Here is a 26,977-nt window from a genome sequence, read left to right as displayed (position 1 = left end):
TGAACCATTACCAAGTAAAGTAGTATAGAACATTTGCTTTGTCTTTGGATTTTTAAGAAATTAGATTTCCATAATTTCCCCACAAGTGGAAAGGCCAGTTTATACAGAAGCATCTGAAGTTACATTTATATTTAATATATTTTGCCTAAGAGTTAATGCATATTTCCCTCTGTGTTTGAACAGCTTCTAAGTGTGAAATATGACATTAGAAAGTAATTTAAGATGCATTGAAGGTATTACAGTTGACCCTTAAGCAATGTGGGAGTTAGGAGTACCAATCCCAGGTGTAGTTGAAAAGTTATGTATAACTTTTTATTCTTTCAAATCTTAACTACTAAGAGCCTACTATTGACCAGAAGCCTTAGCAATTACATAAACAGTTGATTAATACATATTTTGCATATGTGTTACATACTGTATTCTTATAATAAAGCTAAAAAAAGAATATGTTATTAAGAAAACCATAAAGAATAAAAAATGTATATTCTTTAAGTGGAAGTGGTTCATCATAAAGATCTTCATCTTGTCATTGTCACATTGAGTGGCTGAGGAAGAAGAGGGGTTCATCTTGCTGTCTCTGGTGGCAGAAGTGGAAGAGGTAGAGGAGGTGGAAGGGCGGGCAGGAGAGGCAGGCACACTCAGTGTAACTCTCATTGAAAAAAATCCATGTATAAGTGGACCCGCTCAGTTTAAACCTGTGTTGTTCAAGGGTCAACAGTAATGATACACTGAGAATGAAGAGTACGTGTTATTTACTGCTATTTATTATGTATTTATTGTATGACAGGCACTGTGCTAAACATTTTATAAGCATCACATTGAATCATTACAATTCTATTAGGTAAATATTGCTATGAGCTTTCTCCAGACAAAGAAACAAACTGAAGAACATTAAGCAACTTGCCTGAGATCAGCAGCTAGTGGCAGAATGAAGATTAGAACCAGGGTCTAATGCCAAAGTTCATGTTCAGAATTACTGGATTTTTAAATATCTCCATTGTGGTTCATATCACACCATATTAAAACCTCTTATATACATGTATTTTAGTTTTTAAATTAATATATGTGGCAATGAACAAAAAATGATTTTCTCAAATTTTAAGCCTTTCATGATTCTTTTCTTGCCTGAAATTATTGTTATTATTTTTTATATTTTATTGTGGTTTAGGTTTTGGGGTACATATGAAGAACATGCAGGATTGTTGCATAGGTACATACACGGCAACATAGTTTGCTGACTTCCTCTCCATCACCTATATCTGGCATTTCTCCCCATGTTATCCCTCCCCAACTCCCCACCCCCTGCTGTCCCTCCCCGAGTTCCTCCACCCACAGAACTGTGTGTTATGCTCCCCTCCCTGTGACCATGTGTTCTCATTGTTCAACACCCGCCTATGAGTGAGAACATGCAGTGTTAGATTTTCTGTTCTTATGTCAGTTTGCTGAAAATGATGGCCTGAAATTATTTCTTTCCAATGAATAAATTTTCTGCTTTCCTACCTGGATCACCCTAATTTTCCTCCTTTTGTTGGGAGGGGAAGAGGGATATATGTATATATGTGAGCCCAAAGACAGAAATAAATGAACAGAAAAACCTGATGGTCCTGAGTCTTTACCACAAAACTCCAGGAGTTCAGTGAACTAAACCATGAAATTCACTGTCTCTCTAACCAAGTGGCACACTTTGCCTGAAAATCGCTAAAGGTGTGGGTACAACTAGCTTTGTTCCTGTTATAAATAATGAGCCAATATTGATATGTTATAATCAACTAATGTACACAGTTAACATTACAGTTTACTCTGTGTTGTATGTTCTCTGGATTTTGACAAACAAATATGATATATATTCATCATTACAGGATACTACAAACTAATAGTTTCACTGACCTAAATATCCCCTGTGCTATACCTATTCATCCCTCTTTCATTCCCCTTGACCCCTGGCAACCACTTATGTTTTTAGTGTTTCCATACTTTTGCCTTTTACAGAACGTCATATAATTGGAATTATACAACACATAGCTTTTTCAGATTGGCTTCTTTCACTTAGTAATATGCATTTAAGTTTTATCCACGTATTTCATGATTTTAAAGCTTTATTCCTTTTTGACAGTGAATAATATCTGATAGTCTGCATATACCACCATTTATTTATTCATTCATCTGTTAAAGGACATCTTGGTTGCTTACAAGTTTTAGCAACTATGAATCAAGCTGCCATAAACATTCATGTGCAGGGTGTTGGGTGTACATAAGTTTTTAACTCCTTTGGGTAAATGCCAAGGAGCATATTGCTGGATCATACGGTAAGAGGTGTTTAGTTCTATAAGAAACTGCTATAAGGTCTTCCAAAGTGGCTGTACCATTTTGCACTTCCACTAGCAATGAATGAAAGTTCCTGTTACTCTACATCCTTGGCAGAATTTGGTGTTATCAGTATTTTGGATGTCTGCCATTCTAACAGTTATAGAGTGGCATTTCATTGTTGTTTTAATTTAAATCCCTAATGACATATGATACTCAGCTTCTTCTCATTTGCCATTTGGAAATCTTCCTTGATAAGTGTCTGTTGAGATATTTTGCCTATTTTTAATTGGATTGTTTGCTTTCTTTCTGTTGAGTTGCAAGAGTTCTTTGCATATTTTAGATACCAGTACTTCTAGATGTGTATTTTGCAAAGGATGTCCCCCAATCTATGGCTTGTTTCATTCTCTTAACACTATCTTTGTAGAGCAGTTTTTAATTTTAATAAAATCCAGTAAATTAATTTTTTTCTTTAATAGGTGGTGTTTTTCATGTTGGATCTAAGAATTCATGGCCAAACCATAATCTACATATTTTTCTGTTATCTTCTGGAAGTTTTATAGTTTTGTGTTTAGCACTGCTTAAAAAAAATACTGTTTTCTACTATATTTGTAGTAATATCCAAAAATTCCCCACAAAAAATTCCCCCCCAAAAAATAAAAAGTGTTTTCTGAGTAGTTATTTTCTACTTCTTCTCTGGATTTAAATCATTTTAGTCTACTAGCTCATAAAAATGAGTATTTTCCATTGAAACAATTTTTATGTGCTTTTGGTGAAATGCATAGTTTAAAAATAGACTGCAGATAAATTAAAGAGAACTGTTATTTTCATTAAAAAGTAGAAGTGCTTCATGGTAAAATTTGCCCTGTAATCTTAGTCATGTTTAGAATGACTAAGGGTTTGATTCTAGCAAGGAGCCCATAATTGCTCAGGTGTCATGTTCAAGGTTAGGACAGACCACCATGTTGGGTAGAAGAATACAGACTAGACAAAGTGGAAGGGGTTCTTTAAATTTTGTTTTAAAATTCCATATTTTGAAACATTTGCAAATAATCAATTTTTAAATATAAAACAAATAAAATTATAAATTTTCAATACTTCAAAATGATAGAAAAATAAACTAAACACATTAAAAATAGGTTGAATACAAGGAAACCCACATCTGTACATCACTCTCTTATCATCAGCCAGACAAGGAAAAGTACGATGAGATCTTATGAAGCCAGCTGGAAAGAATTGAGGTTTTATTAAGCGTCTCTGGGCAGTGAAGCCTTTCAAGTCTTGATGGGATCTGTAGCTACTAACTACATCAAATACTTTTTATCATCGGTTAACACACTGCAGAAAGAGTGATACCTTATTTGCATTTTCTCTATGTATAACATGAAAACCATACAACTTTGCATATTGGAAATTAGGGTACATGTCAATAAGGGCAGGATTTCTTTTGTAGAAAACAACTAAATTTCCTTTACTGTTTTCACTTTGATAGAGTTTTTTCCTGAGTCCTTGCTGGAATGAAAACAATCATTTTTTACAGTATTAAATTGGAGTAAGTGGTTAGATTTTTCAGAAATTTCATTCACATTTCTCACTACATTTGTTATTTTGCACTTTATTATGTGATTTTAATGGTTAATATTTATCAAGTGCTATATAATACCAAGGACTGTGCTCTGCAATTTGCATTGATCATCTTGTTAATTTTCATATTAACCAATCAGACAGCTTTATTTTTATCCTCATTGTACACATGAAGGAAACGAGTCTCGGACTTTAATGATTTGCCTAGGGTCACACAGTGGTAGGGCCAGAATTCAAATCCAGGCCCACTGGCTTCAGAACCCATGCCTTACACTGTCTCATGGCAATATTTTCTTATGGGTGTTATGAAACTGAAACTCAGTGGTTATCACCAATATCTCCAAATCTCTAGCTGGTTTCTTGCTCTCAGGGTTGTTATCTCAAGTTTATCCCATGCACAGCTACCACCATGGTTTATCAAAAATGAAACCTACTCATGTCATTTCCTGCCTCACACATTTTGAGACTTCTCCATGTTCTGCAAAATAAGATCTAAGATCCTTAGCACAGCATCCAAGAGCCTCTCTGTGCAGGTCCCTGCTTCATATCCCTCTATTCCCCCTTCTCACATTTATATTCCCACCATAGGGAACATCTTGTGCCTCCCTACACAGTCTTTTATCTTGTTTCTGAAGCACACAAGCTAATTTTTTTCGGCATGCATGGTTCTTCCCCACACTACACCAAAGCCTCTTTCCATCAGGGAAACACTTCCCGTTTGTCTCCAAGAATCCTCCCCTTACCAAACATTCCCTTACACCCTACACTTCATTGGTTGGTGTATTCCCCTCTGCACTAGCAGAATATCCCCTAGAATTTTATTTATGACACTATATTATAGTAATAAGACTAATGTCAGCCTCTCCCCCTGGACTATGGGTTCTTCAAAGGCAGGAGAGACCTCACTCACTTTTAATCATGTGTAGATCTTGGCTGATGAAGAAGGCCAGTGCTGAGAGGTAGGAGAATGATCCAATGTTAGCCCTGCCCTTGGATGGTTCTCCATTACCATGTATCACTTTAGGTGCTTTGGGTTTGGCTTATTGCTAATAAGAAAACAAGGTATAGAAAGAGGGAGGCCCAGTGGCTCCACTTATCACTTGAGCCTAGTTTGAGGCCTGCAATTTCTGAGAGATTATCAAGGTTCTTCTGTGTTTTCAGTTCTTGAACAATTTGCTGTAGATGGGACAGATCCTAAAAGAGTAGTGTTAAGTGTATTAATGTTCCATCTGGTGTCAAAATAGAACCAGGAGTTAGGAAACATGTTGATCCAGGCACTGAATCCGTGTTACTAAAAACCCTCAATTGCATCACGACTTTTTTAGAAAAATTTGAATTGAAATGCCCATGTTTTGTTCACACCCATGGCTTTGCTCATAGTTGCCAAGACATAAATTTCAATATAACAGGTTTCCTGTTTCAATTCAAAGTATCTGGTAAAGAACAAAACAGCCACATCTTATAAAATACAAAGTCATTTCTCCTCCAATTATTTTTAGAATGGAGTGTGATCTAATGCTACTGTCTCCCCTTTTGCAAACCTAACACTGTTCATTTATTTTTTTATCTTAACTAAGGCACTTGCTTCAGTGTGTCAGTTTTCTCAGGTAGAAGGCTGCCCATAATAGAATTGCCTTGGTTACTTAAAAGACAGGAAAGCAATTTTTAAAGGTAAAACCCTGCTGTTTTAAGTTCTTTGTAGATGTTGATACCAAATTATGCCTATTGACATTAACCTACCTGACTTCAATTACAATTTATTCATTCAACAAGCAAGTATGGAGTTGATGATATTGCTTTAAAATGTATTGAAAGGCTTGTTGCCAAGGAACCTGCTAAATCACCTGCTAAGCTTGTTAACGTGAATAACTCCTGATTTATGTTAAATAAAAGTAATTTTTAGAACTGAAGTGTTTACTTATCTTCCTTTTTATCTGTCAAGAAATAAAAATTCAACCTTCGGCAGCGGGGGGTGGGGCGCGGAAATCACAAAATGTAAAATAATAGAAAGAGCAATAAGGCCACACAATCTCAGCTGTCCTCAAGATATGAAGTCTGAAGTCTGACACCAGCTCTTCCTTGATCTCATGCCAAAGATCTTATGTATAAGCAAAAGAGAGCTAGATTGTTTATTAAGCATTTCTATTTTGTTACAGGAAGTTCCAGATGTGAAATGTTGTTTTATTCAAACATGAAAGAAAAAGAATTTAAGAGCCTGGATTTTAACTATATTGATTTTAAAATTAATTACTTTGTTAAATTATACACATCTATATATCTCATTCATGGAATAAGAAAAATTGTTACACAGTTTTCCAAGAAATCAAGTATTTCAAAACCATGGGTATACAAATTCACACACACACGAACACACATAATTTCAAGTTAAGATAGTACAACCATTCTCCTCTGCCATCAAATATGATTTTTTCCTAAATGTAATGTTCTCCAGCTAATTTTTAAAACTATTTCAGCTGTAAAGTGGGGATAGTAGTATTGCCTCCTTCATAAGATTATTATGATAATTAAATAAGCAAATATACGTAAAGCATTTCTAACAATGCAGCACATAGCAAGTATCGTTTAAGAGATAGCTATTATGGCCTGGTGCAGTGGTTCATGCCTGTAATCCCAACATTTTGGGAGGCTAAAGTAGGCAGATCACTGGAGGTCAGGAGTTCGAGACCAGCCTTGTCAACATGGTGAAACCCCATCACTATTAAAAATACAAAATTAGCGAGGTGTGGTGGTGTGCACCTGTAATCCCAACTACTTGAGAGGCTGAGGCAGGAGAGTTGCTTGAACTCTGATGGTGGAGGTTGCAGTAAGCCGAGATTGTGCCATTGAGCTCCAGCCTAGGCAATAGAGCAAGACTCTATCTTAAAAAAAAAAAAAAAAAAAAGAGAGAGAGAGAAAGAGAGAGAGTTAGCTATTATTATGTATCCAAAAGCTATGATATTTTTAGAAATAAAACATTTCCTTCAATTTACATCCACAATTCAGATGACATGAAAGCATAGGCGGTAGGAAACCAAACCAATCTTACAAGCAACAATAACAAACAGAAGTACAAGTAGTATAAAAAAGAAGTTCATCTCCATATAATGATGATTATGTAAGAAGGTTAGAGTTTTCTGTGTTGAATTTTTAACGTGTTTGAGGAGTAATCTTAATTAGATTAAGTATAATGCAAGTAATGGGAGAAGACCTAAAAATAGTTAGCTGAGCAGAGATGTAAAGTGGTGGTATCATGGAAGGGAAATAGCAAATTACCAAAAGGGAGAAAAAAGAAATAGACTAAAAACAAGGATGGAGGAAGAACAGAACCTGTGGATGGCATGTAGAAGGAAAGATGGAGACATGGAGAGTGTAAGATGGGGATCTAAACTCACACAAGCCAAGAGCAGGCTTTACGTTGGAGGCAGAATAAAAGGGAGAGCAAAAGGGATTGTTTAGATTGTATCTGAGCAGTCCTCATACCTCAATGGAGTCATTGCAAGATTTTCAGCATGATGAAATTGCCTGAACTATATGAAACTTGAACGTATAAAACCCTTCTAATAGTGTCTACTTTATGCCATAAAATTCCCAACGACAGCAAAATATAATTGTTCATCAGAATCATCTTTGCACCTTATTGAATGGAAGCTGGCCAAAACAGAGTCCAGCAGTTCACCTAGAACAGAAGGGGACTGTAATTCAAGGTGATGTCTCAAGCCAGAGAAGGACAAAGAAGAATCAGGGGCAAACCATTATGGTGAAGGAATGAGGTCACAGCTTGTACCCTGAAAGCACTGCTAAACTAAGAAACAAACAGATGTTAAAATGGATATATAGCAAGTATTCATAGAATTTATCTCAGAGTGGTGGGATCAGTCTATTTTTATTTTGTTAAAATGCATTGTATTTTCTAAGGGTTTTGGTGAGCATGTTTGATTTTTATGATTTATAAAAGGTTTTCCAAAAACAGTGGAACTAAATAAACAAAAGTAATCAAACTCAGAGACCGCTAGAAAGCCGCTGAGAATGCTGTTCCCTGGGATACACTTGTATTGCTCTGCTCACACACTGTAGCTCCTGCCCCATGCACTGGAAAAGTGGTGCCCATCATTTGACCACTTTCTCTAAGGGCTTGCTAGGTCAGGGAGAGGAGTGCTGCCCCTTCCACAGAGTGACACCATCTTACTCTTAGACAAGTAACTCCATCATAGCACAAAAGTTTCTGAAATAAAATTTTAAGTATGCAGACAAGTTAGCTGAATATCTTTTATTGATACGTGGCTTGTGTACCTCTGTATAAGGTAAATGTGGTACTGTGTTACATGCATAGAATGTGTGGTGATCAAGTCAGGGTGTAGTAGAGGTGTGCTTTCATGGCACCATAATCTCTAGAATCCTTGAACTGTCTGCAGCTTAGTTGTCTGAATAGACATACTGAGAAAAATTGCTTACTGGGAAAGATATGAGATTGAGAAGCAGGTAGACTTTAGACTGAATGTTGGCTTCATCAGTTAATTTCTGGCTGGGTATTAAGTCCATATGTGTTTCTATTTCCAAACACACATCACAACTAAAGTTAGCTGATTGCCAAATATACACCTAGACTAGAAAATTGTTCAATTAACCCTGTAGTTAAGTTTTGTCAGTTTGGTTTATTTAACAGTGATGCTCAGGACTGCCAACACATACATTCTGGATTTGGTGAACCTGGGCAAAAAACAAGTTGTGCCTACACTGAAGCTTTGGTCCTTAAGATTACCTGTAGGAAGATAAATATCATTCTGAACAGGTATAGTTCCTATAAGGACAGCAATCATCAGTTACAGAATGTATTTCAAAATGAAATAAATAGATACAACAATCATGTTAACACGTGACATTTCAATGAACAACATACTGCATATATGACAGCAGTCCCATAAGATTAGAATATCATATTTTTATTGTACTTTTTCTATGTTTAGACATTCAAATACTTACATTTGTGATATAATTCCCTATGGTATTCAGTAAAGTAACCTGCTGTGTAGGTTTATAACATAGGAGCAATATGCTATGTGATATAGCCTAGGTGTAGAGTAGGTTATTCCATCTAGGTTTGTGTAAGTATACTCCCTGATGTTCACATACACACAGAAGATGCATAAAAACTCATTTATCAGAACATATTCCCATCATTAAGTGACGCATGACTCTAGTAGTAACATTAGCTGCAGTGTGTTTGTTGTCTTATCACTATGGACTAGTTTTGTGTTTGATAATAAGCATCTGCTTTGATTCTTTTTATAAGCCACATAGTTTCTGATTCTAAATTATTTCTTCTAATCAATGTATACACAATTTATTTGATGCAATTTTTGTTTGATCAGAAAGAAGAGAAAGAGAAACATCCATTGAGAAATGACTGTATCTACTATGCTATTCATTGTTACATACGTATTTATCATTTCATTTTCATTGTTAGTTTAGAAAGTTAGCATTATCATTCCCATTTTCAGAGATGAGAAAAGAGATAATGAGAGCAAGGGTTAAAAAATGAAAGCAGGCAAGCAAGGGGGAAAGGGGAAAAGATAAATTAGAATTTTTTTTACTTCTCTTACAATATTGCATCAAGATCGCATTAAATTTGAAAACATTTTTGTCCACATTTTCATAAATGATGAAGTTTACATTAAAGGTGAAATAGTCCCAACTACTCAGGAGGCTGAGGCAGGAGAATTGCTTGAAACCGGAAAATGGAAGTTGCAATGAGCCAGGATCACGCCACTGCACTACAGCCTGGCTACAGAGCCAGATTCTGTCTCTAAATAAATAAATAAATAAATGGTGAAATAAGTGAGATAATGCAGTGCTTTGTTTTGCACTCCACATTTATTTTTTGATTCTAGACACTTGTCTTCTATGATCTCCCAGGGAGAATTCATTCAGCCTAACAGTGGTAAAAGCTTGATTTTTGATATCTTTTCCTCCCACTATGCTCAAATTCCTCCAAGAATGAGGCACAGAATATTTAGTGCTGCATTTGATGATTACTTGTTTCTAACCAATTTGGAGCCTATCGATTTAGGGTTAACAGAAGGTCCCCGTGGAACATGTGCCTTCTTGTTTAAACACTCGGAGCTTTTGGTAACGCCACTGTTCTAATACAACCAGAAATTGTACTGAAGCAAACAAAAAGGGGAAAAGAAAAAATTACCCATCTTTTGACCTTTTCTATTTTTGTAACTTTCCAGATTTAGTTGAGCCGTATCCTTGTTTTTTTTTTTTTTTTATTGCATTTTAGGTTTTGGGGTACATGTGAAGAACATGCAAGATAGTTGCATAGCTACACACGTGGCAGTGTGATTTGCTGTCTTCCTCCCCTTCACCTATATCTGGCATTTCTCCCCATGCTATCTCTCCCCAACTCCCCGCCCCACGCTGTCCCTCCCCTATTCCCCCCAACAGATCCCAGTGTGTTATGCTCCCCTCCCTGTGTCCACGTGTTCTCATTGTTCAATACCCACCTATGAGTGAGAACATGCAGTATTTCATTTTTTTTCAAGGATCTAAGTGTATGAATTGAGAGGAGCTGCTCTTTTACCCAGTGCACTCAGTGAAAAAAAGCTCCAAAGCTTCTTAGTTCAATAGAGAGAAACTGGTGATTAGAAATATGAAAATTATTATTATCTTAGCTTGTCTTTCTTCTATGTTTGTTCTTTGGTTTAGCCATTTAAAAATGCCAACAAAATATAAAAGCTACTACAGAAAATTTTCAACTGATAATTAAATTAGTTAAATTTTTGTTGAAATTTAAAAACTGAAATCTACCCAAATTATGCAAAATAAAAACAATAATACAAAACAACTTCATGGGAATACTGATGTTATTTATTAGAATTCAGGAAAGAATCAAAAACCTAGGGGAAGAATAAGAACCTAGGAAGTTCTGGGCACCCAGTAGCAGAAATTCATGTATTTTCTAAAATATTGTCTAGAGTTGCTGAGTGATATGGTTTCATCTTGAATTGTATCCCATAATCTTCATAATGTCATGGGAGGGACCCAGTGGGAGGTAATTCAGTCATGGAGGCAGTTTCCCACCCATGCTGTTCTCACAATAGTGAGTGAGTTCTCAGGGGATCTGATTGTTTTATAAGGGGCTTCCCCCTCTGCTCTACACTCATTTTCTCTCCTGCCATCCTGTGAAGGGGTGCCTTTCACTACAATTCTAAGTTTCCTGAGGCTTCCCAGCCATGTGGAACTGTAAGCCAATTAAACCTCTTTTCTTTATAAATTGCCCAGTGTCTGATATTTCTTCATTGCTCTGTGAGAACAGACCAATACACTGAGCTTCCAGAAATTTTCAGAGCCTGTGTCTTTTGGTTCAGAAATCCAAATTTCTGGAAGGCAAAATATGATTGGTCTAGCTAAAATCAGGTGATCCACTCTTGGATCAGCCAGCTCTGATCACAAGGGCAGGGTCTTAAGATCGTGCTTAAAATCCTTTCATGTACTGCCCTACTTCTTATCAAGTCCACCTATCCTACTCAAACATACGAGGACTTAGATCATCTGGTACCAGCCTGCTTTCCAAACTCATCTCAAACCACAGACCCAGGTACTGTTCTTCTTGCCTGTAACTTATCTGATCTCTCTTTCTCATCCTTTAAATAACCAGCCTAATGTCATTACATAGTAGTGTTATTTGAAGGCCCAAATCTAAACTGCATTTTCCTTTTATTCTCCCTCATAGAATCCTGTTGTTTTTCTTCATAGGACTTATCACAATTGGTTATCAGATGTCTATTTTCCAGTGGGGAGGAGGGGAGGTTACTTGTTTGATTTCTGCCATGTCTCTCTACAACCTATAAGAGGGTAGGGATTTCAATCAATTTGTCTTGGTTGCAAAACATGGCAAATGGTTCATGAATATTTGCTATAAATAAATAAATAATTTATTTTTTAATAAGAAGATCATCACTATGTTTCAGGGCAGTTCTCAAAGAGGGAAGTTAAGCATCACATTTCATAGTATCTAGCCCATGAACAGGAAGGCATCTAACTCACTAATTGAAAGTTTGGGGAGGAAATTGGCAGAATTTTTACCTAAAGTTGACTAATATTCAATATTCTGCAAATACAGCTAATACAGCCATTATTTTTCTTTGAAAAATAATGTCAAACTTGATAGTATTTATTTGGAGAGATGTAGGTGAGGAGAGGATTTCTTTTGACTTACAGGTACTAAACACTAGAGTTAGATCGCTTTTGTACTAATGATGTATGGAGATAAAGAAGATTACTGAAGTATAGCATGCCTTTGAGACTTGAAATTCAGAACAGTATGAAACAGTAATTATTAAGCACAAAACTGAAAACTTCAGTTTTTTCTGCTAGGAAAAGGTATTAAGGAAAGACTGTAGACAATTGTGTGATTATGTATTTAATAGCGAATCTGCTCCTAACCTATGTAATAGAGAACAAAACAAAATGACAATTTGTATTGGTACCCAGTTGTCTAATCAAATTTTAGGCCTGAAAGATAGAAGCCCAGTCCAGAATATACTCATTGTAACATGCTGATGCCTTGAATAGCACGTTGGTGGGAAACCAGCCCTTTCACCCTTTCTCTTTAACACCGATTTTCAAACTCCAAATAATTATAGAAGGTGATTAAGAGAGGGATTTCTGAATCCCAGCTATACCCCACTCCCAGGGAATGAGATTGCATAGTGGGTCATTGTTAAGTTAAATTTGTGCTGTGGAACAAACTACAGTCATCCAAGCCATCATACATTTACAAGAATGACCCAATGATCTTCTTTCACCAAAACCTATTAGGTTGTGGTGCAAAAGTAATTGCATCATCATGGGTCATGGGGGGAAACCACATTGCTTGTGACCACAGCAAAAGAAGAGTAAAACCTGCATTACTATTATACCCATTCTTGTTCAGGTGCAGTGGCTACAGTGGTTCACATCTGTAATCCCTGTGCTTTGGGAGACAAAGGAAGATCCCTTGAGGCCAGGAGTTTGAGACCAGCCTGGGCGATATAATGAGATTTCATCTGTACAAAAAAAAATAGTAAAACTTAGCGGGGTGTGGTGGTACATACTACTAGTCCCAGCTACTTGGGAGGTTGATGTGGAAGGATGACAAGCACATGAGTTCAGGGATGCAGTGAGCTATGACCATGCCACTGCATTCCAGCTGGCAACGGAACAAGACCCTGCCTCTAAAAGAAAAAAATTCTCATATCCATTCTGTTGCGCCTTTCAGTCATTGTGTAATGATGGGTCCAATACTTATGGCTAGATTCTATCCGACTCTTGCTCTTCCATAAGCCAGATCAGACACTTGCTGAGCGTCTCTCTTCCTTCCTTGATCCTCTGCCCCTTCTACCAATTCTCAGGTTCCCAGGGTAATGGTTGAAAATCTTGTCTTGATGCCTAGCATGTCTCTCCATTGGTTTTTTGCTTATACAATCTAAGAGTGATCTTGGACCCAAGCAAGAGGTTTTTCTTCCTTAGGATTTGCCTTCCAGAGGGTTCTACCTATCACAAATGCACAAACACAAAACAATTATTGAAGAATGCAAGGTTATTGAGGATCCTACATTCATTGCGGCACATTACTTATGCATAATCTCAAACATCCATTCTTATGGTAAAAATTCAGGTCTCAGAAAATATTGTCCACATACCTCTTACCATTCATTCTCAAAACACAATATGACTGCATCTGAATGACATGAAGGTTCTAGGTTGTGCCATCTCTAGCATCAGAGAGGGACACTGCTTTGAAATGTGAGGAGGATTTAAGTCACAGAAGCACTTAGATAACAAAAAAGAAAAAATAAATATTAAATCCTGTCTCTCACAGACCATGAATGTAGTAAACTACACATGAAGCATCTTTTCTTTGAAGAGCTGAAAGGTAAATATCTGCTTTCCCTTTGTGTTCCAGTTTCACATTCCATATTAGTGTAGTACTTACAACAGTTGCTTTTCATGGCTCAGGAAAATTGCTCATATTTGAAATCCACATTACTCTTAAATGTGTTTATATGTAGATCTCAGTGTAACACTGAAGCATGTTACTGGTTTAATTTTTTTTTTCTTGCCTTGGCAACTAGAGGAAGTTAAACACTGGAATTGAGAATACTTTTATTTGTATAAAACTTCTTAATGAGATTTATTTGATATTTTAAAACAATAAAATATAATTCGTTTTATTTAAATAATTTTGGCCCAGCACAGTGACTCATGCCTATAATCCCAACACTTTTGGAGGCCAAGGTGGGAGGATCTCTTGAGGCCAGTAGTTCGAGACCAGCCTGGAAAACAAAGCAAGACCTTGACTCTACAAAAAAATTTGAATAAAATAATTAACCCCAGAATGGTGGTGCATACCAGCAGTCTCAGCTACTGGGGAAACTGAGGAGGGAGGATCCCTTAAGCCCACGAATTCAAGGCTGTGGTGAGCTGTGATCACACCAGTGTATTCCAGCCTAGGCAACAGAATGAAACAGTGTCTTTAAAAATAAATAAATACATAAATGATTTTTAGTTAAAACTTTAATATTCAGTAATTTAATTTGCAGTTTGGCCTTGGATTCAAATATGTACTTTGAAATCTGGTACTAGACAAGGATGCCCTCTCTCACCACTCCTATTCAATATAGTACTGGAAGTTCTAGCTAGAGCAATCAGGCAAGAAAAAGAAATAAAGGGTATTCAAATAGGAAAGGTGGAAGCCAAATTGTCTCTATTTGCAGACGACATGATAGTATACCTAGAAGACCCCATTGCCTCAGCCCAAAAACTCCTGAAACTGATAAACAACTTCAGCAAAGTCTCAGGATATAAAATCAATGTGCAAAAATCACAAGCATTCGTCTACACCAATAACAGACTTAAAGAAAGCCAAATCAAGAGCGAACTGCCATTCGCAATTGCTACAAAAAGAATAAAATACCTTGGAATACAACTCACAAGGAACGTAAGGGACCTCTTCAAGGAGAACTACAAACCACTGCTCAACAAAATCAGAGAGGACACAAACAGATGGAGAAACATTCCATGTTCATGGTTAGGAAGAATTAATATCGTGAAAATGGCTATACTGCCCAAAGTAATTTACAGAATCAACGCTATCCCCATCAAGCTACCATTGACTTTCTTCACAGAACTGGAAAAAACCACCATGAACTTCATATGGAACCAAAAGAGAGCCCGCATAGCCAAGTCAATTCTAAGCAAAAAGAACACAGCGGGGGGCATCACACTACCGGATTTCAAACTATACTACAAGGCTACAGTAATCAAAACAGCATGGTACTGGTACCAAAACAGAGATATAGACCAATGGAACAAAACAGAGGCACCGGAGGCAACACAACATACATACAACTATACAATCTTTGATAAACCTGACAAAAACAAGCAATGGGGCAAGGATTCCATGTTTAACAAATGGTGTTGGGAAAACTGGCTAGCCATGCGCAGAAAGCAGAAACTGGACCCCTTCCTGACACCTTACACTAAAATTAACTCCAGATGGATTAAAGACTTAAACATAAGACCTGGCACCATAAAAACCCTAGAAGGAAATCTAGGCAAAACTATCCAGGACATAGGAGTAGGCAAGGACTTCATGAACAAAACACCAAGAGCATTGGCAACAAAAGCCAAAATAGACAAATGGGACCTAATGAAACTCCACAGCTTCTGCACGGCAAAAGAAACAGTCACTAGAGTGGATCGGCAACCAACAGAATGGGAAAAAATTTTCGCAGTCTACCCATCTGACAAAGGGCTGATATCCAGAATTTACAAACAACTCAAGCAGATTTACAGGAAAAAAACAAACAAGCCCATTCAAAAGTGGGCAAAGGATATGAACAGATACTTTACGAAAGAAGACATATATGAGGCCAACAATCATGAAAAAATGCTCATCGTCACTGGTCATCAGAGAGATGCAAATCAAAACCACATTGAGATACCATCTCATGCCAGTTAGAATGGCGATCATTAAAAAATCTGGAGACAACAGATGCTGGAGAGGATGTGGAGAAAAAGGAACACTTTTACACTGTTGGTGGGAGTGTAAATTAGTTCGACCATTGTGGAAGACAGTGTGGCGATTCCTCAAGGCCTTAGAAATAGAAATTCCATTTGACCCAGCAATCCCATTACTGGGTATATATCCAAAAGACTATAAATCGTTCTACTATAAGGACACATGTACACGAATGTTCATTGCAGCACTGTTTACAATAGCAAAGACCTGGAATCAACCAAAATGCCCATTGATAATAGACTGGATTGGAAAAATGTGGCACATATACACCATGGAATATTATGCAGCAATCAGAAATGATGAGTTCGTGTCGTTTGTAGGGACATGGATGAATCTGGAAAACATCATCCTCAGCAAACTGACACAAGAACAGAAAATGAAACACCGTATATTCTCACTCATAGGTGGGTGATGAAAAATGAGAACACATGGACACAGAAAGGGGAGTACTAAACACTGGGGTCTATTGGGGGGAAAAGGGGAGGGCCAGTGGGAGGGGGAGGTGGGGAGGGATAGCCTGGGGAGAAATGCCAAATGTGGGTGAAGGGGAGAAGAAAAGCAAAGCACACTGCCATGTGTGTACCTACGCAACTGTCTTGCATGCTCTGCTCATGTACCCCAAAACCTATAATCCAATAAAAAATTTAAAAAAAAATAAAAAATAAAAAAAATAAATAAATAAAATAAAATATTAAAAATCTGCATTTTTCCAAATTTTGCATTTAATTTAATCCACATTTTTTGGAAAATAATTTCAAACTCTGTCCCCTCTTACATATCACTTTATTTTTTAATCCTTTAGGTTATTCACTTTAAATGGAATATAAATAATGATGTTATCTTACCTTCAATAATAATAAAATTAGTGATTCGTTTAAATGCAGGCAAGAAAAAACAATTTCTTAGAATAAATAAATAATTTGTGAATTATGTACATCTCTATTTTATTATTTACCCAAACACTGCCAGCCCATCAAATGAACATTCACATACACACAATAATAATTATATTCCGTCATCTTGAAACATTGGCAACTTTAGCCATATAAAAATCATGGCTTTACACATACACATTTATTTTGTCATTTAAATATATATTTGTCAAGGTAGAAGGGTAGAACAAACACATTTGATATAGTAGTTTGTTAGCTTGTGTTGTGGCTTTTAGAACATCTAGACTAGGCATAAACCTTGCTAGCAGATATAGACATATCAAGGCGATAAAGTCAAAATGCACTGAATTGTGATTCCAACACTTGGAGAAACTTGCTCTACTGGTAAATGATATTTTTGTTTACAGTGTGGACACACGAAACATTACTGATTGAAGGCTTCACAGAGATGCAAGACATGGACATATTTATTTGGTCTTTGGAGAGTAAGCGCTGTCACAATCTTTTATCCAATGACATACAAGGGAGATTTCTCCTGTGGCTCCATAACCTAATTCTAGTTACTATTACAAGATCCCTCTCCTAGGAACAAAAAGAATTTTTTTTTATCTGAGGAGAATGAAATAAGAGCCATCAATCATCTTTCAAAATAACTCTATAGTCTCTTTTCTTGTTGTTCATTTCTAGAACTCATGCATTGTTTTACCCTCTTTGATTTTATTTCCATCTTCTTCATATCTGATACCTCTCCAGCAGCATTCTATTGTTTTAATTAATAAACTTCATTTTTAGAGTAATTTTAGGTTCACAGCAAATTGAGCAGAAAGTACAGAGTTCCTATATACTCACTGTTCCCAACGCACACATTCAGTTTATTTATCACCATCACACATCAGAGAAATTAGGCAGAAAGTACAGAGAGTTCTTGTATACTCACTGTTCCCAACACCCACAACCTTTCCGGTTATCAACATCCTGTATGTATCTTATTATAGGGTACAACCCTACAAGGTTCTGTGAGACCCTCCCGGCTGGTGCAGAGAAGGGAAATTGTAGAAATAAAAAATGCAAGACACAGAGATAGAGAAAAGAGAGTTTGGACCTGGGTGGCCACTGCCAACCAAATCTCGGAGTCCTGCAGTAGCCCTGAATGCCAGGACGCTCTTGCTTTTATTGAGGTGCAAATCTGAGTGCAGGGTAGGTAGGGCATGGTAGGTAGGGCATGGTCTTGGTGTTGGAGACTGAGGGCAGGGTAGATAGGGTGTGGCAGTGATAGGGTCAAGTACATCACCTGTCATTCAGGTAGGGGCTCAGGAATTTCTGGCACCTGAAGTGAGGTGTAAGGAGTGTAATGCATCAGCACTTTTTCCATACTTATCAAGTTAGTAACTTGATAAAGAACTTAGTTCTTTAACGAAAACATTAAGATTTATATCACTATTACTGATTATCTTTTCTAAGAAAAAAGGAACCAGGTGCAGAAGCCAAACATGAGAGCAGACATGGAAAGTGACTACTGAAGCACAGCAGCCATTGAAACAATTAAGCTCCCGGATGTCTGCAGGCCTACGTCACAGCTGTTAGGCCTTACCACAAGAGCTTGGAGAAGCGGAGTTTTCTCCTAACTCCTCCGGGGAAGGAGATGTAGACATCTCAGCTATTTTGGACATCTCCTTCCCTAGCTGGCTATACAGCAGGCGCTTTCCCAGCGCTGGCGTTGCTGCACAGCCAAGGTACCCTCCAGCAGCCCTTATGCGGGTGTGACAGAGGGCTTAGAGCATCTTCCCTTAGTGTCATTCATTTCACAATGTCACCCCAGGTTCACATTTCTGACCTGAGAGGCATTAGTAAAAGAATTAAGATCACCTTTGAATAACTAAGATCACATATGAATAACTACGGTTATATTTCTAGTTACTTTCTTCTTCATTATTTATATGGAAGTAGGCTGAGACCTTTTGCCCCTGCCTTGGTGCTTATGGGATCTCCCCACTACCCCACTACCTCTTATCATCAATGAACCTATGCTGATACATTGTTATGACTCAAAGTCCACAGTTTGCATCAGAGATAACTGTCGGTGTTGTACTTTCTGTGGGTTTTGATGAATGTATTATGGCATGTAGCCACAATTGTAGTATTTTATAGAATAGTTTCACTGCCGTCAAACTCCTCTTTGCTCTATTTATTCATTTTCCTCCCCCCGCAACCCCCATGATGCCCAGATCCTGGCAACCACTAATCTTTTTATAGTTTTCAAGTTTCTTACCTTTCCTAGAATGTCATATAGTTGGAATCATACAGTTTATAGTCTTTTCAGATTGGCTTATTTTACTTAGTAATATGCATTTAAGTTTCCTTCATATCTTTTTATCAGCACTGAATAATGTTCTACTGTCTGATAGCTCATTTCTTCTTATCAGCACTGAATAATGTTCTACTGTCTGACGTACTCTGAGTACAGCTTATTTATACACTCACCTACTGAAGGACATGCTGATTTATTCCAAGTTTGGGCAATTATGAATAGGCTGCAAGTTTTTGAGTAAACAATAAGCATAAGTTTTAAATTTGTTTGTGAAAATATCACAGAGTGTGATTGCTAGGTCATACAGTAAGAGTGTGTTTAGTCTTGTAAGAAAATGCCAGTCTTCCATAGTGGCTGTATCATTTTGCATTCCCATCTACAATGAATAGATTTCCTGTTGCCATGCATTCTCACCAGCATTTAGTGTTGTCAGTGTTTCAGATTTTTGATTTAGACCATCGTAATAGGTACGTAGTAATTTTTTATTGTTGTTTTAATTTGAAATTCTTTAATGGCATAACATGTCTAACATGTTTTTATGTGCTTCTTGATATTTGTATATATTCTCTGATGAAGTGTCTGTTCAGGTATTTAGCCCACTTTTTAACTGGATTGTTCTTATTATTGCATTCTAAAATTTATTTTTATATTTTGAGTAACAGTTCTTTATTAGATGTGTCTTTTCTAAATATTTTCTCTTGGCCCAAACTTGTTTTCTCACTCTCTTGACATCATATTTTGCAAAGCAGAGATGTTTAGTTTGAATAAACAATTATTTTATCAATTATTTCTTTCAGCAACCATATTTTCAGTGTTGTATCTAAAAAGTCATCACCATACTCAAGATCATCTAGTTTTTCTCCAATATTATCTTTTAGAAGATTTAGTCTTACACTTGACAATTAGGTCTATCATTTTGAGTTTAATTTTGTGAAGGTGTAGGGTGTGTGTCTAGATTTGTTCTTTGTTTTGTTTTATTTTTTTTTTTTGTTTTGCATGTGTGTGTCCAGCTGTTCCAGCACCATTTGTTGGGGGAAAAAAAAAAAAAGGTCTCTGCCTCATTGTATTGCCTTTGCTCCTTTGGCAAAGATTAAATGGATATATTTACTGTGGCCTATTTCTGGGCGTTTTGTTTGATCTACTTGTCTTTTCTTTCTTCAGTACCCCACTATCCTGATTACTATAGGTTTACAGTAAGTCTTGGAGTTGAGTAGTGTCAGTCTTCCAACTTTGTTTTTCTTTAGAATTGAGTTGGCTATTCCGGGTCATTTACCTTTCCGTATAAACTTCAGTTTGTCAATATCCACAAGATAACTTGCTGGGATTTTTATTTGGATTGCATTGAATCTATAGATCAAATTGGAAATAAACGACTTCTTGACAAATTAAGTTTTCATCCATGAACAAGAATACCTCTGTTGATTGAGTTCTTCTTTGATTTCTTTTATAGAGTTTTGTAATTTTCCTCATATAGATTTGGTACATATTTTGTTAGACATATAGCTAAGTATTTCTTTTCTTGGTGGGGAGGAGGATTGCTATTGTAAATGTTACTGTGTTTTTATTTTTATTTATTTACTTATTTTTCCAGTTATCTTTGTGCTGTTTATTGAATAAGTCAGTCTTTCCCCACTGATCTGAAGTGCTACTTTGAGCGTGTATAAAATATTAAATGTATGAACTTGAGTTATTTTGTGGTTTCTGTTCGACCTCACTGCTGTGTTTTTAAATTCCACTTGTTCATTGGCGGTATATAGAAAAGTGATAGATTTTGTCTGTTAATTATGCATTGCAACCTTGTTATAATTGCTTATTAGTTCCAGAAGGATTTTTAATAGATTCTTCTGAATATTTTACACAGACAGTCATATCTGTCAATAAAAACAGTTTTATTTCTTCCTTCCCTACCTGTGTACCTTTTATTTTCTTAATTTATTTCATTAGATAGGATTTCCAGTATGATGTTCAAAAGAAGTGGTGAGAAGCGACATCTTTGCCTTGTTCCTGATCTTAGTGGGAACATTTCAAGTATCACACTATTAAGAATGATGTTAGCTATAGAATTTTTGATAGTTGTTCTTTATCCATTTGAGAAAATTCTCCTCTATTCCTAGTTTCATGAGATTTTTTATCATAAATGGGAGCTGGGTTACATCAAATGATTTTTCTGCATCTATTGATATAATCATGTGATTCTTCTTCATTAGCCTTTTGGTATGATAAATTACATTAATTGATTTTCACATGTTGAATCAGCCTTGTGTACCTGGGACAAATCCTACTTGGATGTGATGTATAATTATTTTTATACATGGTGGAATTTGACATAGTAATATTTTGTTGAGGACTTTTGCATCCATAGTCCTGAGAAATACTGGTCTGTAGTTCTCTTCTTTGTCTTGGTCTGGTCTTGGCATTAGTGTAATGCTGGCCTCATAGAATAAGCTAGGAAGTATGCCTTTTGCTTCTATCATCCGAAAGACACTTTGAGAATAGATATAATTTCTTTGTTAAACGTTTGGTAGAATTCCCTGGTGAACCCATTTAGGCTTTGTTATTCTTGTTTGGGAAGGTTATTAATTATGGATTCATTTTCATTAGTAGATAGGACTTACCAGGTTGTCTTTTTCTATTTGAATTTTGGCAAATTTTGTCTTTCAAGCAATCGATCCAAGGTTACCGAATTTATGGGCATAGAATTGTTTGTAATATTCCTTTTTTATCCTTTGAATGTCTATTGAGATCTGTAACGATAACACCCTTTTCTTTTTCAATATAAATCATTTGTAACTGCTCTCTTCTTTTCTTAACCTGACTAGTGGTGTATCAATGTTCAAAAAACAACTTTCAATTTTGTTGATTTTATCTATTTCCTGTTTTAATTTTATTAATTTCTGCTCTAATTTTTACTATTTCTTTTCTTCTGCTTATTTGAATTTAATATGCTCTTCTTTTTCTGGTTTCCTAATCTGGAAGCTTATATTAGGGATTTTGGATCTTTCTTCTTTTCTAACATATGCATTCAATGCCATAAATTTGCTCAGTTATATTTTTATTCATTTAGTTCAAAATAATTTTTAATTTCTCTTGTGATTTCTTCTTTGAGCCATGGGTTATTTAGAAGGGTGTTGTTCAATCTCCAGGTATGTTGGCATTTTTCAGCTATCTTTCTGTTATTTCCAATTTAATTCTACTACAGTCAGAGTGCAGACATTGTATAATTTCTGTGCCTTGAAATTTCTTAAGTGTGTTACATGGTCCAGACTGTGGTCTGTCTTGGCGAATGTTCCATATAATCTTGAGAAGAACGTGTATTGTACATTTGTTGGATGAAGTTGTCCATAGATTTCAATTATATTCAATTACATTTTTTTCATGGATGGTGCTACTGAGTTCAGATATGTTCTTATTTATTTTCTGCCTGCCAAATCTGTCTATTTCTTATAGAGAAGTGTCAAAATCTCTAACTACAATAGAAGATTCCTCCATTTCTCCTTGCAGTTCTATCAGTATTTGCCTCATGTATTTTCATGCTATGTTGTTAGGCAGAAACATGTTAAGGATTGTTATGTCTTTTTGGAGTAGTGACATTATTATTATTATCTAATATCCCTCTCTATTCTTGATTAACATTCCTTGATCTAAAGTCTGCTTTATCTGAAATTAATAAAGCCAATACCCTTTCTTTTGATTAGTGTTTGCATGGTATATATTTCTCCACCCTTTTAAATTATATATGCCTTCATATTTGAAATGGAGTTCTTATAGACAACATATATTTGGGTTTTTGTTTGATCTGCTCTGGTAATCTCTTTTAATTGATACATTTAGACTATTGATGTTTAAGATTATTATTAATATATTGATATAGCATATTTGTTACTGTTTTGTACTTGTTACCCTGTGTATTTGTTTCTACTTTTGTCTTCTACACTTTTTCTGCCTCTGTTGGTTTTAATCAAGCATTTTGTATAATTCTATTCTCTATCCCTTCTTAGTATATCAATTATGCCTCCTGTGAAATAATAATAAATGTATATATTGGGCTCCATTTATAGTCCCTGGCACAGGGCTCCAAAAATCCTTGAGGAATAGAGACACTAGGATACTAGGATATTTCCTGAGCAATACAGATACTAGGATAATTTTTCCCCCAAATATTTGGTGTCTGTTCAGTTCCTGAGATGGAGCTTCTAATATGTATGTAGGGGTGCTAGGATAATTTTTTGTTCTAATATTTGGTATTTGACCTTGGTTCCCGACACAAACCTCCTAAAACCTCTATAATATCCTAAGTAATAGAAACACAGAACACAAAGCTCCTAAATCCTTTTGAAGTTCCTGAGTGACAGGAGCATCTTTTGTTTTAATGAGATAACTCTCAGAGGGCTCCTGGATGGATGCTGGTCACTAGGAAGACAAAACCATGATTAGCTTGGAGCTTTCACCTTTATTCTCCTTACCCCAGAGAGGAGAGAGAGGCCAGACACAGAGTTAAAAATCAATAATGCCTACATGATTAAAACCCCTATAAAAATTTCTGAACTATGAGGTTCAGAGAACTTCTTCTGAGTTGCCAAATGCATCTATGAGCTGAGAGGGTGATGCACCCCAACTGCATAAAGACAGAAGCTGGGACCCTTCCAGATCTCTCGCTATGCATCCCATCATCTGACTACTCATCTGTATCCTTGATTAAATTCTTTATTAGTAAAAACTAGTAAAGTGTTTCCCCTAGTTCTATGATCTTTCCTAATAAATTAATTGAACCAGAAGAGAGTGTCCTGGGAACTCCCAATTTATAGCCAGTCAGTCAGAATTATATGTAACAATCTACTATTAGCATCTGGTGTCTGATGTGGGAGTAGGGGCTATATGTGGAACAGAACCTTTGTGGGCTATGACGCTAACTCAAGGCAGATTGTGTCAGAATTGAATTGAATTATAGGACACCCAGTTGATGTCTGCTGGAGAGTTGCTTGGTGTATGGGGAAAATCTCCCTCACATCTGGTATTAGAAGGGTTGTGTTTAGTGTGTGAATGCAGAAAAAGCACTAGTTTTTCTCCTGTCTTCATATTCCCCTTTTCACTTTTTTTGATGGTTGATTGCCTTTAAGTTTACAACATATGCTTACAGCTAATTCAAATTCACCTTCAAATATATACTATTTGCACTATACTACTTCACAGGTGGTGCAAGTACCTTATAATAATGAAATATTCTCAATTCCTCTCTCCCATCCCTCTTTTCATTGCTATAATTTGTTTCACATATACAGAAGCATACACAAGCATATATATGCACATAAATTGAATACATGATTGTTATTATTTTAAACAAATTGTTATCTGTTAGATCAATTAAAAATAGGAAAATTAAGGTTTTGTTTTATTTTCACTTATTTGTTCACCAACGCTCTTCCTTTCTTTGTGTAGATGTGAGTTTCTAATCCGTATCGTTTTCCTTCTCTCTGAAGAACTTCTTTTAACATTTCCTCCAAGGCAGCTAGCTCTACAGGCAACAAATCCCTCATTTATTGTTTGTCTGAGAAAGTCTTTATTTTTACTTCCTTTTTAGAAGTATTATATCACAGGGCACAGGATTTGAAGTTGGTGGGTTTTTTTCTTTCAGCACTTGAAGTAAGAGGGGATTTTTTCCTTAATGTTTACTAGGAGGATATGAAAGGGCTCCTTAAGGTAAAACTCATGAAATTGTGTTTATGGGGGGTATCTTCTACGTGGAGCATTTAAGGCTTACACTTGTCAATATCAAACCTCCAGCAATACATCATTTATGGTTTACGTTTTCCTACCCTGACAGTGGTTCTCACACAGGTTTCTGCTCATGGGTTTCCGCTCTGATAAGTTGTGATTCTCAGTATCTGCCCATCTGTCTCTCCAATTTTGAGGGCAGCAATTTGCCCTGTGACCTCACTTCTCTGACATATCTAAGAAAAGAGATTGATGCCTCAGTTTGTTCAGCTGTATACTGGTTAGGATGAATTGGCATCTCCCAACATACTTTTTAATTACAATTTTTAAAGATAATTTTGCATATGTGCATAAATATGAGTATATGATGCCTTGATTAGTGTTTCAGTCTTTTTCTTTCTTTTTTCTTCCTTGCCTGGTACTCCTCTCTCCCACTCCCTCACCCCATGCATAAGTGCCCCTTTTCCACCAACCAAAATCGTGTTAATAATCTAGTATGCATGCTTAATTTCACTCGATGCTTTTATAGACCTATATATCTATAGACACGTAAACATTTTGAAAGCTTTTGACAATGGTTTAATTAGCAACAAGATCATATTTCAAACGTCTTTCAGATTGTTACTTTCTTCACAAGCTAACCCTCATGGAAATTAGTGCAATCCAACTGACATAGTTATGATTTATTCATTTTAAGGTCTGCATAATAGTCAATAAAGAGAATATGCCTTTAGTTAATTCAGTTGTAACCATGTTGTATTCTCAGTATGGATCCTCTTAATGTTCTCAAAAGATCTTCAGTGTTTATGACCCAAGGTCTTAGAGTGCACCACACACAGGTTCAGGAAATCTGGGTTTAGTCTTCACCTGTTTTGCTTTTTCAATTGTCAAAAAACAAATTGTGTAACTTTCAAAGATCTATATATCTCTATAGGGAAAAAAGAAGAAAAAAACCTGTAAAAATCCATAACTACCTGCTTCACAAAATGGCCAGACAATGAAAAATAATTTTCCTTATGCAAAAAAACTCCTCAATAAAGCACAAAGTAACACTCTGCTGTACTCCTGATGATACCATATCCCCATCTAACTAAGTGACTAATTTATGTGTCATGTATTGTTCCTTCTTGAAAGGGAGTGAGACTGAATATGATGGGTTGCACTGCTTTGATTTTATGTTATATGATGACAGTAAAGGCTCCAAATCAGCTGATTTTAAGTTAATTGAAAGGGAAATCATCCTAGGTAGGCCTCATTTAATTGGGTGTCAGCCCATAAACAGAAAGGGTCAGCGATTTAAAGAGAAAAACTGAGAATTTCTTCTGCTGGCTTTAAAGAAGCAAGCAACCACATGTGAGATGGCACATGGTTAGCATCTAAGGATCGTCTCTGAGAGCTGGGAGAAAACTCTGGCCAACAGCAAGCAAAGAAATAAGGACATCAGACTTAAAGTTGCAAGGAACTAAATGCTGCCAACAACCAATGTAGAGCTTGGAGGAAGAGCCTCAGTTACAAGAGAGATCACACAGACTTGGGCTGAAATTGTGATTTCCACCTTGTAAGCAAAGAAACCAGTTATGCCATGTCCAGACAGCTGACCAACAGAACATTGAGATAATTAATGGAAATAGTCATAAAACACTGTGTGGTAGGTTATTAGGGAACTAATAGGTAGGTTAACAGGAAACTAATGTGGTGATTTATATGATATCTATAGAGTTCAAACTCCAACACTATAAAGAAAAACAGTAGGTCCAAAGCATGAGCGCTTTCTAGTTCTAAAATACCATATTTTTAGAATTCTACCATAGATCAAACTCAAAGCTCTGTTTTAATTAACAGAACCAGTAGTTGTTTAAAAAAAATAGCACTGGGGGCCGGGTGCAGTGGCTCACACCTGTAATCCTAGCACTTTGGGAGGCTGAGGCAGGCGGATCATGAGGTCAGGAGTTCAAGACCAACCTGGCCCACATGGTGAAACCCCATCTCTACCAAAAATACAAAAATTAGCCGGGTGAGATGGCGGGCACCTGTAATATCAGCTACAGGAAGTGGAGGCAGGAGAATTGCTTGAACTTGGGGGGTGGAGGTTGCAGTGAGCTGAGATCA

The sequence above is a fragment of the Callithrix jacchus genome, chromosome 9 (assembly GCF_049354715.1).
Source record: "Callithrix jacchus isolate 240 chromosome 9, calJac240_pri, whole genome shotgun sequence".
NCBI classification, from domain to species: Eukaryota; Metazoa; Chordata; class Mammalia; order Primates; family Cebidae; genus Callithrix; species Callithrix jacchus.
The sequence above is the reverse complement of the archived record's forward strand: the minus strand, read 5'-3'. Positions refer to the sequence as shown.